The sequence below is a fragment of the Nicotiana tomentosiformis genome, chromosome 5, assembly GCF_000390325.3.
Source record: "Nicotiana tomentosiformis chromosome 5, ASM39032v3, whole genome shotgun sequence".
NCBI lineage: Eukaryota > Viridiplantae > Streptophyta > Magnoliopsida > Solanales > Solanaceae > Nicotiana > Nicotiana tomentosiformis.
The window spans coordinates 6,962,578-6,980,808 of NC_090816.1; positions in this window are offsets into that span (position 1 = coordinate 6,962,578).

The following is an 18,231-nucleotide window of genomic DNA, read 5'->3' on the forward strand; positions in this document are numbered from 1 at the left end:
CATTCCGTCGATGATAGAATGAACGACAGAGGAAGATTCATAAGAAATTAAGAGAATGGTCATTCAGGAAGACTCTTCCCTAAAGCAAGTAATGTGAGCAAAGTTAAGCTTAAGGGACTATATGTGCCAGTTACACTAAGTGTCACCCTCGTGAGTAAGGAATTTTGTTATCCTTAGTGCAGAAGGATTACCGCAAAGCGAGTAAGAGTCATCGATAATGTGAAAAGACACCAAAGATAAAGAGGTAAAATATCTATACGTAGATCATCATAGCGCTAAATCTTAGTACTCCCCTAAAGGGGGGAATATGGAGTGATGTGGCATTAAGTCAGGATTAAGTGGTTCTAGTAACTATAGAATGGTAAAGGAAAAATGCGATAAAAATGAGAAAGGGATGGAATTGCACTTATTCAAATCCTACAGATATGCTACGATTTCAGAACATTATGCAAACACGACGTCAAGGAAAGAAAGTAAGGGTTCCTGCCCGAAATGTTATTGATAGATAATGAGCCAGTGCGGGAGGTAAGTTAAGACAAAGGGAATAACCCAAGAAAGATTTCGGGGAATATTGATATAAGAATGGGCCAACAAATAGTTAGCAGTTGATTCAGGAAGAGCCTAGTTATGGCTAGACAGGAGGTTATAGACAAATCAATAGATCGTGCAAGATGAACATAGTGAACCCCAACATGCGGAATTCAGTCTCGCATATATAAAATTATGACCTTGAGAAATACTCAGATAGGATTTGGGGTAGTTAAAGATATCGTATGCATGTTATGGAAATAAAAGAGAGTCCCACCGGGAAGACAATCAAAACTTCAGTTTAGAAGTAACAATACGAGCACATGAGTGTGGATGTAAGTAATAAAGGATAATTTTATGTAAGTACGAACATCAAAAATTCTGTCGGTTAAGCAATATAACAAGCTTGTAACTTTACATGAGCTAGAAGGTCCTCCCTAAGTACTACAATGAAAGACTAGTTGAGGAAATAAGAAAGAAAGCTTCAACCTAAACATAGTAACTAGAAGAAGAATTTGTTTTCTAATAGAAGTCTCACTACAACATTGCATGCACTCCATAAGAAAGTGGTCCGACACCTATCGTGGCTAATGAGAGGGAAGTGAAACCAAAAGTTATGGTCGAAATCATATGAGTTGCACAAAACAAAAAAATATATAAATTTTCCGGCATGTGTGGGCACTATGATAAGCCAAGTATTCATGCAACAAGTGGCAGAACGACCAGGAAAGGAAATAGCCTATGTTTAAAGGAAGCGGAGAAGGAACGGAAGGAATTATTCGATCAATGATCCAGACTTAGTTACGTTATGAATGCACTTAAGAGTTTGGAGTTTTATACATGCAGCATATACAGCCGTAGAAGATTCCGGTATAGGTTAAAAGAAAGAATTGAGCCCAGGTCATAGACAAAAGATTCAATTGTTATAAGATTGTATCATAGATATTCCATAGTGTCCATGAAGGGCTAAAGTAATAACTACTGCCATGAGCCACAGATCGGAAGATAGCTTAAGCCTACATAAATGTTGATAAGAAGGAAGAGGAAACTAAAGAGTTACAACAACGAAGTAAATCAGGAGTCTGATTATTGGACCTAGAACCACTCTTAATATTAGAGGTGCAAGAGAGATAATGCAACAACCATATTCTATAATGGCTCTAAAAGGAAGCCAGTTAGAAGAAGTACCAGCCTTATAAGAAGTCGGTATGAACCTCTCACCGGATTGTGTATGCACCAGAGGTACAAGTATTATAATAGAGCTTCATGTTATGGACGCAAATTATACCTATGTGGAAGGGAGATCATGTCACGCCCCAAAACCGAGGAGCGAGACTGGTGCTCAACCGAGTGAACCCGACCGAGCAAGCCTGTTAGATTCCTTCTACACAAACTCATTCATGAATAAAGATAATATATGTTTTACTTAATTAAACAATAAAGTGATCATGTCTGTAATTACAAACTTCTTACCAAAAGTTTCAAAATTTTTAAAGTCACGAATGGACAAGTAATACAACCACAACATATCATAGTTTGTCTTTCCCAGCACCAATAAACAACCCACACTATGTCTACGGAGCCTCTATAGATAAAGAAGAGTACAATGATAATGCCGACAACAAGGCCTCAGCTATACATCAAAACAAATACACAAAGTACAAAAGATTCATGACCCCGAAGTGAAGCGGGGCTCACCAAGTCAGCTTGGAAGAAGGTGCACTGCTATCACTGACCAATATCTCCTGCTGTGGAACCACCTGCATCCATTGAAATACCAGTATCGATATGCCATTGTACACAATACCAGTACCACGTAAGATGAATCACATTGGGATACCATGAAATACTGTTATGGAAGTATAGTATCGCCCCTAGGTAGATCAATCTAATTGCTCCAGATGTCCCCAATGAGACGGGAGCTCTAACGACAGTGTTACATAAGAGATCCAGTTAGCAATGGTAGATGATAGATCAATATTGAGGTGAATCAACATTGGATGGACACAAGTCACAAAGTATAGGGTGATATTAGGTCGTCATCCTTAAGATGAACAAGTAATGAGAAAGCATTAAAGGACTTAGATTTATACATATGGGATAAGTAACGAAAGTATCCTGGAGTTCGGTAACAGACCTCAGTAACGATAATCAAAGTAAGAGTTATGGTATAGTATGACCTACCTAGATGCAGTAAAGTCATACGAATGGATAACCAGGTCTATAAAATAATATATAGCAATATTCGCAAGTTCTACAAAGTACCGAACGAAGAACTTCAGTATACCTATAGATGCCCAGATAGACATCTTATTAAACTCTGTATATGTTTACAAAGTAAGGCCGATTGATTGGCTCAAAGCTGGAGGAAAAAGGAGAGAAGAGTCGCATAGGCGCACTTACAAGGTCAAAGTCATACAGGATACATGATAGAAGGTAACAACAGTCATGAGATTGGAAGTATTGAATCCAAAGAGGCCTAAAGTGGGGAATGCCCTGGCCTTTGGAATTGTTCATAGAATAGTTGCCTAGATGGAAAGGAGAGCACTAAAGTATTCGAAAGGCATAAGTCATGAAAATGATAAGCGCATCAGTCAACATTCGAGGACGAATGTTCCAAAGGGGGGAATGATGTTACACCACATGTGTTTCGTTCGTGGAAGTATACCAGAAATAAATTGATGAAAGTTCGAAAATGAGATGTTACATCCCGCATTTTCATACGTTAAACTTTCGTCGCAAGTTTATCGACGCAAGCTCGGGAATGAGATTATTTTGAGGTTACAAATATTATGCTATTTCAAACATGTGATGAGTAAATTCGTGAAGGTGAGAGGATAAGCAAATCGAAGAAAATAAATTTCGTCGAAGTTTGATATTGGGATAAAATACGGCCCGCGCTAAAATACCCAGTATTTATGGACTAGTGCCGTACAAGGTACCATACGTCTATGATGATAAGGTGTATAAAGTCTAATAAAAGTGAGTAGTATTTTATGTAATTTGAGATAATTTTTAATTATGCGGATAATCAGATAATTATTAATTTTAATGGGAGATTAATAATTAGTGAATACTTAATTAGGATCTTGGATTGGATAAGCCTAAGAGGCAAACACGTGGCAGCCCCAACTTCACATTAAGTGACTCATGCATTTGGTTGAAAGGTGGCAAACTAAGAGGTTAAGTACAAGACACTATATATCTTCCTACGTGTAAAGACAAAAGATTGGCATTTGGACTTTAAATATTTAAGGAAGTGATCTTATGATGCTTTCCTATTGCAAAAATTACAAAGCCTGCGGTTAGAATATATAAATAGAATCCATAACATTCCAACCAATTCCTATAAGGAAGATTATGCATAAGTTAAGAGAAAATTTCATAAGCTTAAAAAAAGCTTACGGATGAAAGTTTCAGCAAAAGTCACGCACAATATTATGATCAAATTCAAAGAAAAGATTCAGCAACTTATTCAAAATATTAGCAACGGGATTTTGCGATTATAATGGAGTACGGAGCAATCTTTCTCAAGAATATCATACAGATTTTTTTCTACTCTGATCTTGTCGTTATGTGTTGTCGCAATTGACGTGTGTTAGAGGGATTGTCAAGAGAATCGACTCATGTATGCTAAGTCTAAGCTCTTCCTTCATTTTGCATGATCTCGTGATTACACGAGTTTGATAATGAGGTATAAAGAAAAAATTCATGTCGCGGAATTTACGTATATTTTTCTAGTCTTGTAAGTTACAATATTCTCCTTATCGGGACTTCATATTCAAATGAATATTTTCTTTTTTAGTCAAGAGAGCATAAAGTCTATATATATAGTATTACAGTATTTTCATTACCATCGAGCTATAATCGATGGGCAGGCCCCTATTGGGCAATCTCTGATCAGATGGTAAGTTATAAACCGAGCCTACTGTGGTCGAGCGCCTATGAGTGAGCCCAGTTGGCCGAGATACAGAGCCTAGTATGGCCGAGCGCCTATGAGCGAGCCTACTACGGTAGAGAAGTTATATATATACCGAGCCTTATAAGGCCGGACAACTATTTTACTTACTATACTGAGAGAGTTGAGTCAATATCAGCAAGTAAGCATATCTTCAGATTATCATTGACTCCCAGTTGCTTTTAATTATTATATTTTCAGTTCAGTTTTAGCTTTCAGTATAGTGCCTTACATAGTCGGTATATTATTTTGTACTGACGTTCCTTTACTGGGGACGCTGCATTTCATGCTTGTAGGTTCAGACAGACAGACGGGTAGACCTCCTTATTAGGTGTTCCCCAAGTTCAGCTTGATCGGTAAGCTCCAGACCCTTCGGAGTTACTGGGTCTAGAGCTTTTACGTACATCTTTATGTGTGTATGTATATATATATATATATATATATATGTTATGAGTAGGTCAGGGAGCTGTTCCGATTACAGTATATCCACCAGTAGATGCTTGTAGACATATCCTGTCAATTAGTGCAGTATGTTGGGCTGATAGGCCTTTTATGTATATTTTGTTATTTTGCCAGCTGTAGTAGTTATGACGTCCTTGTCAGCCCATCTATATATTGATATTTAGTCAGCATTCGCAGTTGTCTTGCAATGTGACCTATGGCCAAAGTACGACATCACATGTTAGAGTTCCTTAGTCGCAAGTTGGTACACAAGGATAGATTAGGCACCGGGTGCTAGTCTCGCCCCCAGGTTCGGGGCGTGATAATTTTCGGTACCTCTAGCATCCCTAGCACTAGAGATAGCACCTCACACTACCCTGGATGCTGACGATGACGAGAAATATTTTCTGATACGGAAATGGGCATAACTCTCTCATACGATGTCCAAATTCGATGATTTTGTTTTTCTATGGCTCAGAAATTTTAATACGGATCTAATGCTTCAATCAAAACTGAATTTGGAGCTCATTTTTTTTAATGTGATACTACTTATTCTTGAAGAAACGACGTTAAAATATTCTGGAATATCCAAATTAAACTCTGTTAACCATCCGAAATTCACCCGAGGCCATCGGGACCTCAATCAAATATTCCAAAAAGTCCCGTAATATAATATTGACTTTCTCGGGATCTCGAATCACGTCAAATAAAATCAAAATTACAATTCATTCCTCAATTCGGACTTATGAGTTTCAAACTTTTCACATTAAAAAACCTGTGCTGAAACGAATTAAATGAATTCGGAATAATTTTAAATTTTGCGCACAAGTCATAAATAACATAACGGAGCTATTCTAACTCTCGGAATCTCAGTCCGAGTCTGATATCAATAAAGTCAAATTCACGGTCAAACTTTAAAAATCTTTAGCCTTTAGATTTCTGGTTTCCGTTAAATGGTGATAATTTAAGCTAGGGACCTCCGAATTTAATTCTGGGAATACGCCCAAGTCCCAAATCATGATACGGATCTACCAGAACTATCAAAATACTTATCCGAGTTCATTTTCTCAAAATGTTGACCAAAGTCAATTCAATTGAGTTTTAAATCTCTATTTCACTTTTTTGATCTATTTGTTTTTCACATAAAAACTTTCGGAAAATTATACGAGTTGTGCACGCAAGTTGAGGAATGATAAATAGTACTTTTCGAGGTCTTAGAACATAGAAATGAATGTCTAAATTAAAAATAACATTTTGGGTCATCACAGTCATTTATAGTTATAACACTAAATTCTGTGTTTTATAACCTTGATTAGCTCCATTTAACCTTCCTTGGTTTGGGTACATAGACCTTGTCTTTTTCCAGAAGCTTTTTATGTGAAAATGTGATGAAATGCAAAATCGTGCCTTAAAACTTACTTGACTTGACTTAAGTCAATGTTTTGAGCAAACAGACCTGGATCAGTGTTTTGACGGTCCTGGCGGGTCCGTATCGTGATTTGGGACTCGGGCGTATGTCCGAAATCGAATTCGGAAGTCCCTAACTCGAATTATCGCAATTTATTAAAAACTAAAAGCTTAAAGGTTTAAAGAATTAATAAGTTTGGCCGAAGTTTGACTTTTTTGCTACCGGGTCCGGATTTTGTTTGCAGAATTTGGTATAAGTTCATTACTATATTTCTGACTTGTCTGCAAAATTTTGTAACCTCAGAATTTGACGTGATTCGGACGTCCGGTTGTTAAAATGTTAGTTCTTAAGTTTCTTTGGAAAATTCATTCATTTTGGTGTCTGATTCATAGTTCTAGGTGTTATTTTGGTGTTTTGATTATGCGAATGAGTTCGTATGATATTTTTAAACTTATGTGTATGTTTGGTTTGGAGCCCCGAGGGCTCGGGTGAGTTTCAGATTGGCTTCGGAGTGGTTTGGACTTAAGAAACATAGCTGGTGAAAATCTGGTTCTGGTGGAGCCTCTGATCTCGCAATTGCGAGGTCAATGTTTTCATTTGCAAACTTTCAAATCCCTGTCAGGTTCGCATTTTGGAATGAGTTCCTCGTATTTTTGAAGAATGAGTGGGTCGGCAAGGGATCACATTTGCGATCAAAGGGTCGCATTTGCTGAGGCCAAAGTTCACATTTGCAAACAAATCATCGCAAAAGTGATGATAGCAGAGATGGAGCTTTTTCGCATTTGCAAAGTATATCTCGCATTTGTGGGGTTCGCAAATGCGAATCCCAGGCCGCAATTGCGACATCTGCGCCTGGTCAAAAGCTGATATAGACGGGATGTTAGCTCATTCTCTCAAATTCTCAACCCTAAACACCCTATAGGCGATCTTTCTAAGAGAATTTCTTCCTAAATTCATTGGTAAGTGACTCTAATCTACTTCCTTTCAATTACCCATTATATTCTATAAGATTTCAACCTTAAATCTATGATTTCCATGGTAGAAATTTGGATTTAGGTAGAATTTGGGATTTTTGTAAAATTTGAATTTAGACCTCGAATTGAGGTCATATTTCGAATTGAATTAAATAACCGAGCTCAGGGGTGAATGTGTGATCGGGTTTTGGTCTGAACCTTAGGTTTTTACCAAGCGGGCCTGGGGTTGACTTTTGTTGACTTTTTAAATAACGATCTAAATTCAACCTCTTTCATTGGTGGGTAGTTTCTAAGGCTTATTTTGAATCGTTTGGTTGATTATATTTGGTTGGTTCGGAGTCTTGTTCGAAAGTCAAGGCCGTAGTTGAACTTTGAATTGGTTGTTGAGCGAAGTAAGTGTCATGGTTAACGTTGACTTGCGAGATTAGGACTTGTTTGCCTATTTGCTACATGGTTAACGTGTGGGTATAACGTATATGTGAGGTGACGTGCATTTATACATTATTGTTGGCATAAAGCATGCGGTGGAACTTGTTGCCTTGTGATTTGTTGCCTTGTGATTTGTTGCCTTTTTAATTATGATATCCATGCTTAGGTTAAATTATTACTTATTTGATCATTCCTTCCGTAATTATTGCTTTATTAGTAATGGTTAAGTATTTTTGATGTTGAGGTTTGGTATCTTGGCATCATATTGAATGTAAAGCCCATTCATTGCACTATTTATCTCCCGAATTTATATTATAACGGTGATGCTGTGCAATTGAATTATCTCGTTTATTGATTATTACATAGTGAGGAAGTGAATTAAAGCACGAAGGGTGATGCTGCCATCTATATCATTTATTCATTATTACATATTAAGATTGAGCGTAAAAGTACGAAGGGTGATGCCGTGCCATCTATATCTACTTTTCATTATTTCATGGATAAATCAAGAGTAAAAGCACGAAGGGTGATGTCGTGCCATTTCAATTTACTTATGTCATCATTTCATGGTAAGGATGAGAGTAAAAGCCGGAAGGGTGATGTTATTCCATCTTTATTCCGTATGTTTATCCATCTTTATTGGTTGATGATTTATTAGACTTCCTTATGTTGTCATTTCTGTTGCAGTTATCGTATCTTGTCCCCCCTTTGCATGTCTGCTCCCAGTTGTACATATTAAATCTCTATTTGTTTCTATTTGGTACATATTTCTATGTTTGTACAAGTTTAATTACGTGAGTGTCCTGGCATAGCCTCGTCACTACCTCATCGAGGTTAGGCCCAACACTTACGGAGTACATTGGGTCGGTTGTACTCATACTACACTCTGCACTTCTTGTGAAGATTTTGGTACTAGTCCCAGCTGTATGTGTGGTGCACTAGCTCAGATTATCACATCAGAAGACTTGATGTAGATCTGCTGACATCCGCAGACCTTGAAGTCCCCTTCCTCTTTCCTCTTTTACTGATCATTTCATTCAAAACAATTGTATTTATTTCAGATTCTATTCGTCGAACTTCTAGTAACTCGTGTACTTGTGATACCAGATTCGGGCTGTATTAGATATTTCAGATGTTATAGTTTTCCGCACTTTACTTCTGAACGTATTTCAGTTATTGTGGGTTCTTCATTATTACTTTTGCCACGACCAAAATACCTAACCAGTCGTGATGGCACCTATCGTGGGACTAGGCAAGCCGACATTCTTAATATGCTTTCAATATATAACAGAAGTGAGCTAAAGCAATTAAACTAACTGAAGGTTTAGATAATAACGGGGTAAAAACCCAAAACACAAATGCAGAATGATAGTCCGACATCGGGGTGTCACTAAGGCATGAGCATCTAACAACCAATCTAGAAACAGAGTCTACTACAGTCTATGCCAAATGCCAATACAAGAGAGAAAAGATAATAAGAAAGGAGAAACAAGGACTGCCGACGTCGGCAGCTACCTAGTAAGTCTCCGATAGTCAGCTCGCGCACGAACTCAGCGACCGCCAGAACCATACACACCTGGATCTGCACATGAAGTGCAGGGTATAGCATGAGTACAACCAACTCAGCAAGTAACTAAATTAAACAAGGAACTGAGAAGTAGTGACGAGCTATAAAAATACAGATCATTTCAATAGTTTTCAGTAAAGAGTGAACATGCTTTCAAATTCGATGGTATAAGTCAAATCAGTTCGAGCTCAAGTAAAATAGATATGAATCTTCCAGAATTTTCACAACAACAAGAGATAACAACTAAGTGAAATAATAAATAAAAGCAAGTACATCCTCCCAAGGCAGCAGTCACTCAAGTCATCTCAACAGGTTATACTCTCGGCTCTCAGCCCTCAATACACACTCTCAGTAGGTATTGCGCTCACTGGAGGTGTACAAACTCCGGAGGGGCTCCTTCAGCCCAAGCGCTATATTACTGCGGCGTGCATCCTGATCCAATATTGTTGCGGAGGGATCCAATAATATACATATAGCCTAAAGGCTTGTTGCAGTGTGAAACTCGATCCAATATTGTTGCGGCATGCAACCCGATCCAATATTGCTGCGGTGTGCAACCCATTCTAATAATATATATATATATATATATATAGCCTGAAGGCTTGTTGCGGCATGCAACCCGATTCAATATTGTTGCGGCGTGCAACCCAATCCAATAATATATATATATAGCCTGAAGGCTTGTTGCGGTGTGCAACCTGATCCATATACCTCATAGCTCGCAGCTCGGCACTCAGGACCTATCTCAGTCACTAACCTCTCCAGCCCCTCGGGCTCACAGAATATCATAATAATTAGCCCAAATAGAGAATACAACGAGTATCAACAAGAAATGAGAGGGAACCTAGATATAACATACAAGTAAGATTGTGACTGAGTACAAGACAATAATTAGCAGTCAATTCAACAAGTATACGATAGCTGCTGGTCCCAACAGTGATATCATATGGCCTAAGCATGGTTTCTAACATGAAAGCCAGTCAATTGCTCAAAGACAAGGTAAAACAAGTAATAACAATGGCTATTCAACTTTACAGTCTCACGGGACGGACTGAGTCATAATCCCTCACGGTGTATGCTCTCACGCCCGTCACCTAGCCTTTGCGTCACCTCCAAATATTCACATCATACCAATTATCGGTGTTTCATACCCTCAAAACTAGATTTAGGACTATTACTTACCTCAACCGCGCAGAAATCCTACTTCAAAATGCCTTTGCCTCTCAAATCTGCCTCCAAATACCCCAAATCTAGCCACAAATAGTACGAGATAATCAATATTGGCCAAAAGGATCAATTTCACAAGAAACTACTAAATTATAGTCAAAAATCCAAAATCGGCTCAACCCGCTCCCCCGGGCCCACGTCTTGAAACCCGATGAAAGTCACAAAACCCGAAATCCCATTCACTCACATGTCTAACCATACCAAATTTATCAAAATCCGACCTCAGTTGCCCCTCCAAAACCCTAAAATGCACTCTCCAATTCCTAATCCCTAATCTCCCAAATCTCACCTCAAACACTCATAAATTAGGTGTAAAAAGCAGTGGGGAAACACCATTATTGAAGATAAATAGGCACAAGGAACTTACCTCAGTGATTACTCCGAAATATCTCTCAAAAACCCCAAACTTCGAGCTCAAAAATGATGAAAATGGTGAAAATTCTCGAAGTCGTCTATTTATAGGTTCTGCCCAGACTTCTCGTACCTGCGGCTCCATTTCCGCATCTGTAGGCAAAGCCCCACTTCTGCGGAAAAATCCGCTCCTGCGATCAAGTGACCGCATCTGCGCTCTTCGCGGGTGCGGGAACTACATCGCACCTACAGTCCAAACTCGCACCTGCACCCCTAAATCCCCTTCTGCGACCATCGCAGTTGTGGGAATGCCATCGCACCTGCGTCCTCTGTCCAGATCCTCCTTAGCCACATCTGCGGCTCCTCCTTTGCTTCTGCGGGCTCACACCTGCGGTTCCTACTCCGCAGGTGTGGTTACACCAGTAGCAGCAGCTTTAGCTGCAATTCCTCAACTCTCATCAAGCTGTTAACCACCCAAAATCACCTCGAGGCCTCCGGGACCTCAACCAATTATACCAACAAGTCCTATAACCCGATACGAACTTAGTCAAACCTTTGAATCCCTTAAAACAACATCAAAATACCAAATTACACCCGGATTCAAGCCTAAAGAACTTCTTAACTTTTGAATTCCACAACGACGCCGAAACCTACCAAACCATGTACGATTGACCTAAACTTTTACACACAAGTTAAAAATGACACCACGAACCTATTCCAACTCCCAAAAATCCAATCCGACCCCTATATCATAATTTCCACTGCCGGCCAAAATAGCCAAAATTCTAACTTTTGCCAATTCAAGCCTAATTATACTACGGACCTCCAAATCATATTTCAGACGCACTCAAGTCCAAAATCACTTAACGGAGCTAATGCAACCATAAAAATCCAAATCCAATGTCGTTTTCCCACGAGTCGACATCCGGTCGACTTTTCTAACTTAAGCTTCTAATTAAGAGACTAAGCGTCTCAGTTCACTCCAAAACCACTCCGAACCCGAACGAACCAACACGATAAGACATAATACATTTGTAAAGCACAAAAGAAGTAGAAATGGGGGAAATACCGGCTGGGTCGTTACAATTTAATTTTCACTATGCCATCACGGTCCCGAGGGTGGGATTTTTGAGTCGTGATAAGCTGGTATTAGAGCACTAGATTGACTAGGCTTCATGAGTCACGATCAAGCTTAGTAGAGTTTGGAGGATATGTATGGAGACATTAGTACTTATCTTCCAAAGGCTATGGAGTTTAGGAAAAATGTCACTTATTTCTTACTCTGTCATGCGATTTTATGCTATCATTGATGACTGAACCCTTCTATTCCTGTTCTCTTGCAAATGGAGAGAACACAGACTGCATATACCATCGGGCAGGAGCGGGACCCCCTATGGCAGCTATGACTAGGGGCAGAGGTCAAGGCTGAGGTCGTGGCAGAGGCCGAGGCTGAGGCAGAGCTTAGCCTAGAGCTCGAGCAACAACACCAGCAATGGAGCCTCAGGTATATTTTGATGAGGATGTTCTAGCCCACATTATACTTGTTGGGCCACATCTGGTCCTGGAGGGGTTCATAGCTACTCAAGTGCTTCAGGACGCTCTAGCCCGTTTGGTGGGTCTTATGGAGAGTATGTCCCAGATCGGTACCTTCACGGTGGCACCAACCGTCTCTCGGGTTGGGGAGGAGCAGAGACTCCTGCTACTCATACTCCGGAGTAGGTGGCTCCCCTGTTTCAGACTCCTTCAGCCCCGCTAGTTGGGGTAGTTCAGCCGGTTGTTGCAGCACAGGCCGGTGATTAGCCCGCTTTATCTTTTGAGGCTATGTTGAGGTTGGATAAGTTCATCAAGCTCTTTCCTATTCATTTCCGTGGTGCACCCTTTGAAGACCCACAATATTTTATGGACCGTTTCCATGAGGTGCTGCGGGACTGTAATACCCCAGAAAATTTCGAAGAGTTTTAAGACCATTAACAAGATTGGCGGGTGCTAATTATATTAATTCGGGTAAAAGACTAATAATTTGAATGATATAAATTGATCAGGATAATATATGTATGAGGTGCATTAAGAATGGTTTATGGTATAAGAAGATCCATAAGGCTAAGTCAAGTTAAAAATGATATGATGGGATAATGTTTCAAGTGAGTTCGCATAAGACCTAACTTCAAACGAGAATAACACTCAAGATATGAAGATTTATATGGTTTATAACCTATCACAAGAAAGGTCTATGTATCTAGTTTCCAATACTTCAAACTGTTTGGCATTTGCAGATTCCTACAATAAGTTATGACCTTTTTCCTAAAGGGTGACAGAACAGCTACGTGAGTCTTGCGTAGCCTACACAGCATAGTAGCGTAGCCTACGCAGCATAGCAACATAGCCTACGCACCATTGCGTAAGCAAATCCAGCAGCTTCTAACTGAAGGGGGATAGAAGTTCCCCCATGCGTAGCCTTTGTGCGTAGCCTACGCAGGGAGGCTACGCAGCTTTAGGGGTCATTTAAAGGGGATGAAATAAGGGGTTTAGAGAGAGAAAACATTAGTTCTTCAACTTAGAATTGATTTCTAGAGAGAAGGAGGAGCTCTTCCACCATGGATACACTTCAAGGTAAGTTATTTTGGTACAAGGATGATTATATAACATCATTTAGTGATAACATTAACATTATTATGGATGAATTCCATAGGAAATGGTTTGAATCTTCAAGAACACTAAAAAGTGAAAAAAGTTAGATTCTTCCACCAAGAGGTAATCCCTTCACTTGATCTTCATATATATGTCATATTGGAGTATTGGTAGCATGTTTATGAGTTTTATTTGATGTTGTAATGGGATATTGTATGAACCCTAAGGGAGGGTCTTGAAAATGATATTTTGGGCAAAGAAGAATAAGAATAGTGATAAATTGATATAAAAGGAATTGTTTTGAGTTTCTAATGATTCCAATAGACTTGATAACTTAATTGATGGACGAATTGAATAGGGCATCACCATTTGGACAAGATACTACACTAGTTCTTGAAATGGATGTTCTTGAACATAGGGTTTTGTTGGAGAAGTCAATGAATAGTGACTTAATGATGTTGGGTAATTAACATAGTATTATTAATGACTCCAAATGAGTATTAAATGATAAGAATGGAATTTAATAGGCTAATGGATGAGCCTATTAGATAATTTGGTATAGTTGAAGGCCTGTTTCTGAATTGTGAAGCCTTAATGGATATTTATGAATCTTTTCGTATTTATTTTAATGTAGTTGGGATATCTAATGGTGGGTATTGAATTGTGGGTGATATTTGGACATTTTAATCCATTGGAGCATTGTAGTATTTTCGGAGCTTGAAGGTTGAGATAAGTAACATCTCTAATCTTGGAGCTAAGGGTATGAACCCTGAATATACGTGTTATGTGAATGTTTTGGAGGTGACGCACATGCTAGGTGACAGACGTGCACCGTATGAATTGTAGCTCTATTATTTATGTGGTACTATGTAATTACCCGATCTTATATGTAACCATGAAATCTCTACGTACTAGAGCTATTGAGATGCGATCCATGTTAGAAACCATGTCTAGGCTACATGCCTATTCTGTTGAGACCCACTGAGGTTATTTCTGTTGTTGAGTTATCTGTCTACATTGCATTTACATACTCAGTCATACGCATTTATATGCATATCATATCTCAGTCTCTGTTACCATTTATTGATACATCATATCATTATTTTTGGGTTGATTCTTTTCATGACACTAAGAGCCCGAGAGACTGGAGAGATTGATGACTGAGTGAGGCAGAGGGCCAGATGGTGAGGATGTTTATGGGATCGGGTTGCACGCCGCAATATGTTTTATTGATTTATGCCATGATTGGCTTGTTATAGAGATTGGTCCAAAGGAGCCCCTCCGGAGTCTGTACATACCCCAGGTGAGTGCAGGTACCTACTGAGTGCGAGTACCGAGCGATTGGGAGGATTGAGTGACTGGGAGGGCTGAGTGACTGGGAGGACGGAGTGACTGGGAGGACTGAGTGAAATGATACTCTGAGAGTATGCATATGGTTTTATTACTGAGTTGCATCGCATTGACATGCACACTTGACATACAGACATAAAGATGTATTTTTGCCTCATGATGTACGATATTCCGTCATTCATGACTTCACATACTCATTGACATGTAGGCATAGAGATGTATTTTCCTCATGCCATTTGAAAATAAAACTTCCTATCTGTTGTTGAAAAGTTTTTGGGAAAAATCACAATTTTACAAAACGTACTCATATTTTGGTGATTTCGGTAAAAGATTTGGGTTTTTGCTGATATACTTGAAAAACAGGCCTATTATTTCTGGAACTGTGAACGAGCTAAGCATTTTACCTCTAAGATACTTCTTTTATTACTTCCATTATGTTGTTATGAATTATTGTTGGCTATTAGTGTTGGACCCTGATCTTTGTTCCAGCTCGTCACTACTTTCAACCTAAGGTTGGGTTTGTTACTTAGTGGGTACATGGCATCAGTTGTACTCATACTACACTTCTGCACCTTGCGTGAATATATTGGATACCGATGTTGCTATGATAGATGAGAGCTGAATTTGAAGATATACCTGTGTTTCGGTCATAGCTGCCTCTTGTTCATGGCAACCTTAGATTTATAAAAATCTGTTTATGCACATTTCCAACTGATGATGTATTTATTTCATACAAGCTTTGTAAATTCTAATCTTAGTACTACCTGTACTACCAAATGTATTTATTTTGAATTGCTCATGATTTGTACTACCAGTCCTTGGGGAGTGTATTAGAGTCAGTTAAATATCAATTAATTTGGATAGTTATTAATTGGCTTACCTGATGGGTTGGGTTAGGTGCCATCACGACTAGGCGGATTCTGGGTCGTGACAGGAACATAGGTATAGTCGAGACCAATGTTGTCTATTTTGTAGCCTTCCAGATGACTGGTTCTGCCCGGAGATGGTGGAGAGATAATATGTTGACTAGACCAGCTGGGTCGCCTGCACTTACCTGAGATAAGTTATCACATCTATTTTTAGAGAAGTTCCTCCCTGTCACCCTGAGAGAGGAGTATCGCAGGCAATTTGAGTGACTTCAGTAGGGTGATATGACTGTCACCCAGTATGAGACTCGATTTGTGGACTTAGCTTGCCATGCCACTATCTTGCTTCATACTGAGAAGGAGCGAGTGACGAGATTTAATGATGGGCTCACTTGCACTCTTAGGCTTTATATGGCCAAGGAGACAGGGAGTGTTAATACCTTTCAGACATCCATTGATATTGCCAGACGTATCGATTTTGTTCATGTTCAGGATAAGGGAGTCGGAGGCTTGTTCAAAAGGTAAGGTCATAGTTGAACTTTGAATTGGTTGCATAGCGAGGTAAGTATCATGGTTAATCTTAACTTGAGGGATTAGGACTTATTTTCCTATTTGCTACGTGGTTAACATGTGGGTATAACATATATGTGAGGTGATGAGCATTTATGCATTGTTGCTGAGATAAAGCATGCGGTGGAACTTGTTTCCTTGTGATTCGTTACCTTTTAAATTATGATATATATGCTTAGGTTAAATTATTACTTATTTGATCATTCCTTCCATAATTATTGCTTAATTAGTAATGGTTGAGTATTTTGGAAGTTGAATTTTTGGTATCTTGGCATCATATTTGACGTAAAGCCCATTCATTGAGCTATTTATTTCCCAAATTTATATTATGTTTAGTACATGGTAAGGGAGAGTGTTAAAGAACGAAGGGTGATGTCGTGCGATTGTATTATCTCGTTTACTGATTAATACATAGTGAGGAAGAGAATTAAAGCATGAAGTGTGATGCCTTGCCATCTATATCATTTATTTATTGTTACAATGTGAGATTGAGAGTAAAAAGCATGAAGGGTGATGTAGTGCCATCTATATCAATTATTCATTGTTACATGGGCAAATCGAGAGTAAAAGCACGAAGGGTGATGCCGTGCCATTTCAGTTTACATTATGTCATCATTTCATGGTAAGAATGAGAGTAAAAGCACGGACGGTGATGTCGTGCCATTTTGTTTTCCATATGTTTATCCGTCTTTATTGGTTGATGATTTATTTGACTGGCTTGTGTTGTCATTTCTGTTGTAGTTATGGTATCTTGTCCCCCTTTTGCATGTTCCCTCCCAACTGTACATATTAAATCTCTATTTGTTGCTATTTGGTACATATTTCTATGTTTGTACAAGTTTAATTGCGTGAGTGTCCTAACATAGCCTCGTCACTACCTCGTCGAGGTTATGCTCGACACTTACAGAGTACATTGGGTCGATTGTACTCATACTACACTCTGCTCTTCTTGTGCAAATTTTAGTACTGGTCTCAACTGTACGTGAGGTAAACTAGCTCAGATTATCACATTCAAAGACTTGAGGTAGATCTGCTGACGCCCGTAGACCTTGAAGTCCCATTCCTCTATCCTCTTTTACTGTTCATTTCATTCGAAACAGTCGTATTTATTTCAGACTTTATTTGTAGAACTTCTAGTAGCTCGTGTACTTGCGACACCAGATTCGGGTTGTATTAGATATTTCAGGTGTTATGATTTTTCGCACTTTACTTTAGAACTTATTTTAGTTGTTTCGGTTTCTTCATTATTATTTAATTTGAACTGTTAAAAATTGATAAACCGTTCTAACGTTGGCTTGCCTAGCAAGTGAAATGTGAGGCGCCATCATGGTCCCGAGGGTGGAATTTTCGGGTCGTGACACTCCTCCCAGACTAAATTATTGTTTAATTGGAGCTCAATTAAGATATTTAACTAGATTATATATACTTTAAAAGTTACACTTAAGGTGGTCCTAACTAGCCAGGAACTAAATAAAAATTAATTAATTTATTGCTCGAACTTAATTGGCTAGCTGGACAAGTTGATATATCACTTAACCTGTCAACCTAGGATTTAACCCTGGTCTAAAAAAAGACAGTCGTTATTATTAAATATTATTTCATTCGTTTACTTTTACTTATTTACTATATTAAAAATTTATTTATTTTTACTTGTCCAATTTCAAAAATCAAGACGTAATTTAGTATTTTGTACCAATTGTTACTCTTATATTTTCCAACACTTGAATTTGAAATAGTTTCAATTAGTCTTTAATTTCTTATAATTAGTGGTGATATAATACATTTATAATTTTATTAATTGCTTCTAGAGAGTTGTGCCTAGTCAAACAAAAAAAGTAAAACTAAAATGATAATGATGTCTAAATACCATCCTAGAAGTGGAGTCACAAGTGCACGAGCTTCTAGAATAATACAAGCAAGGGTCTGAATAAAAT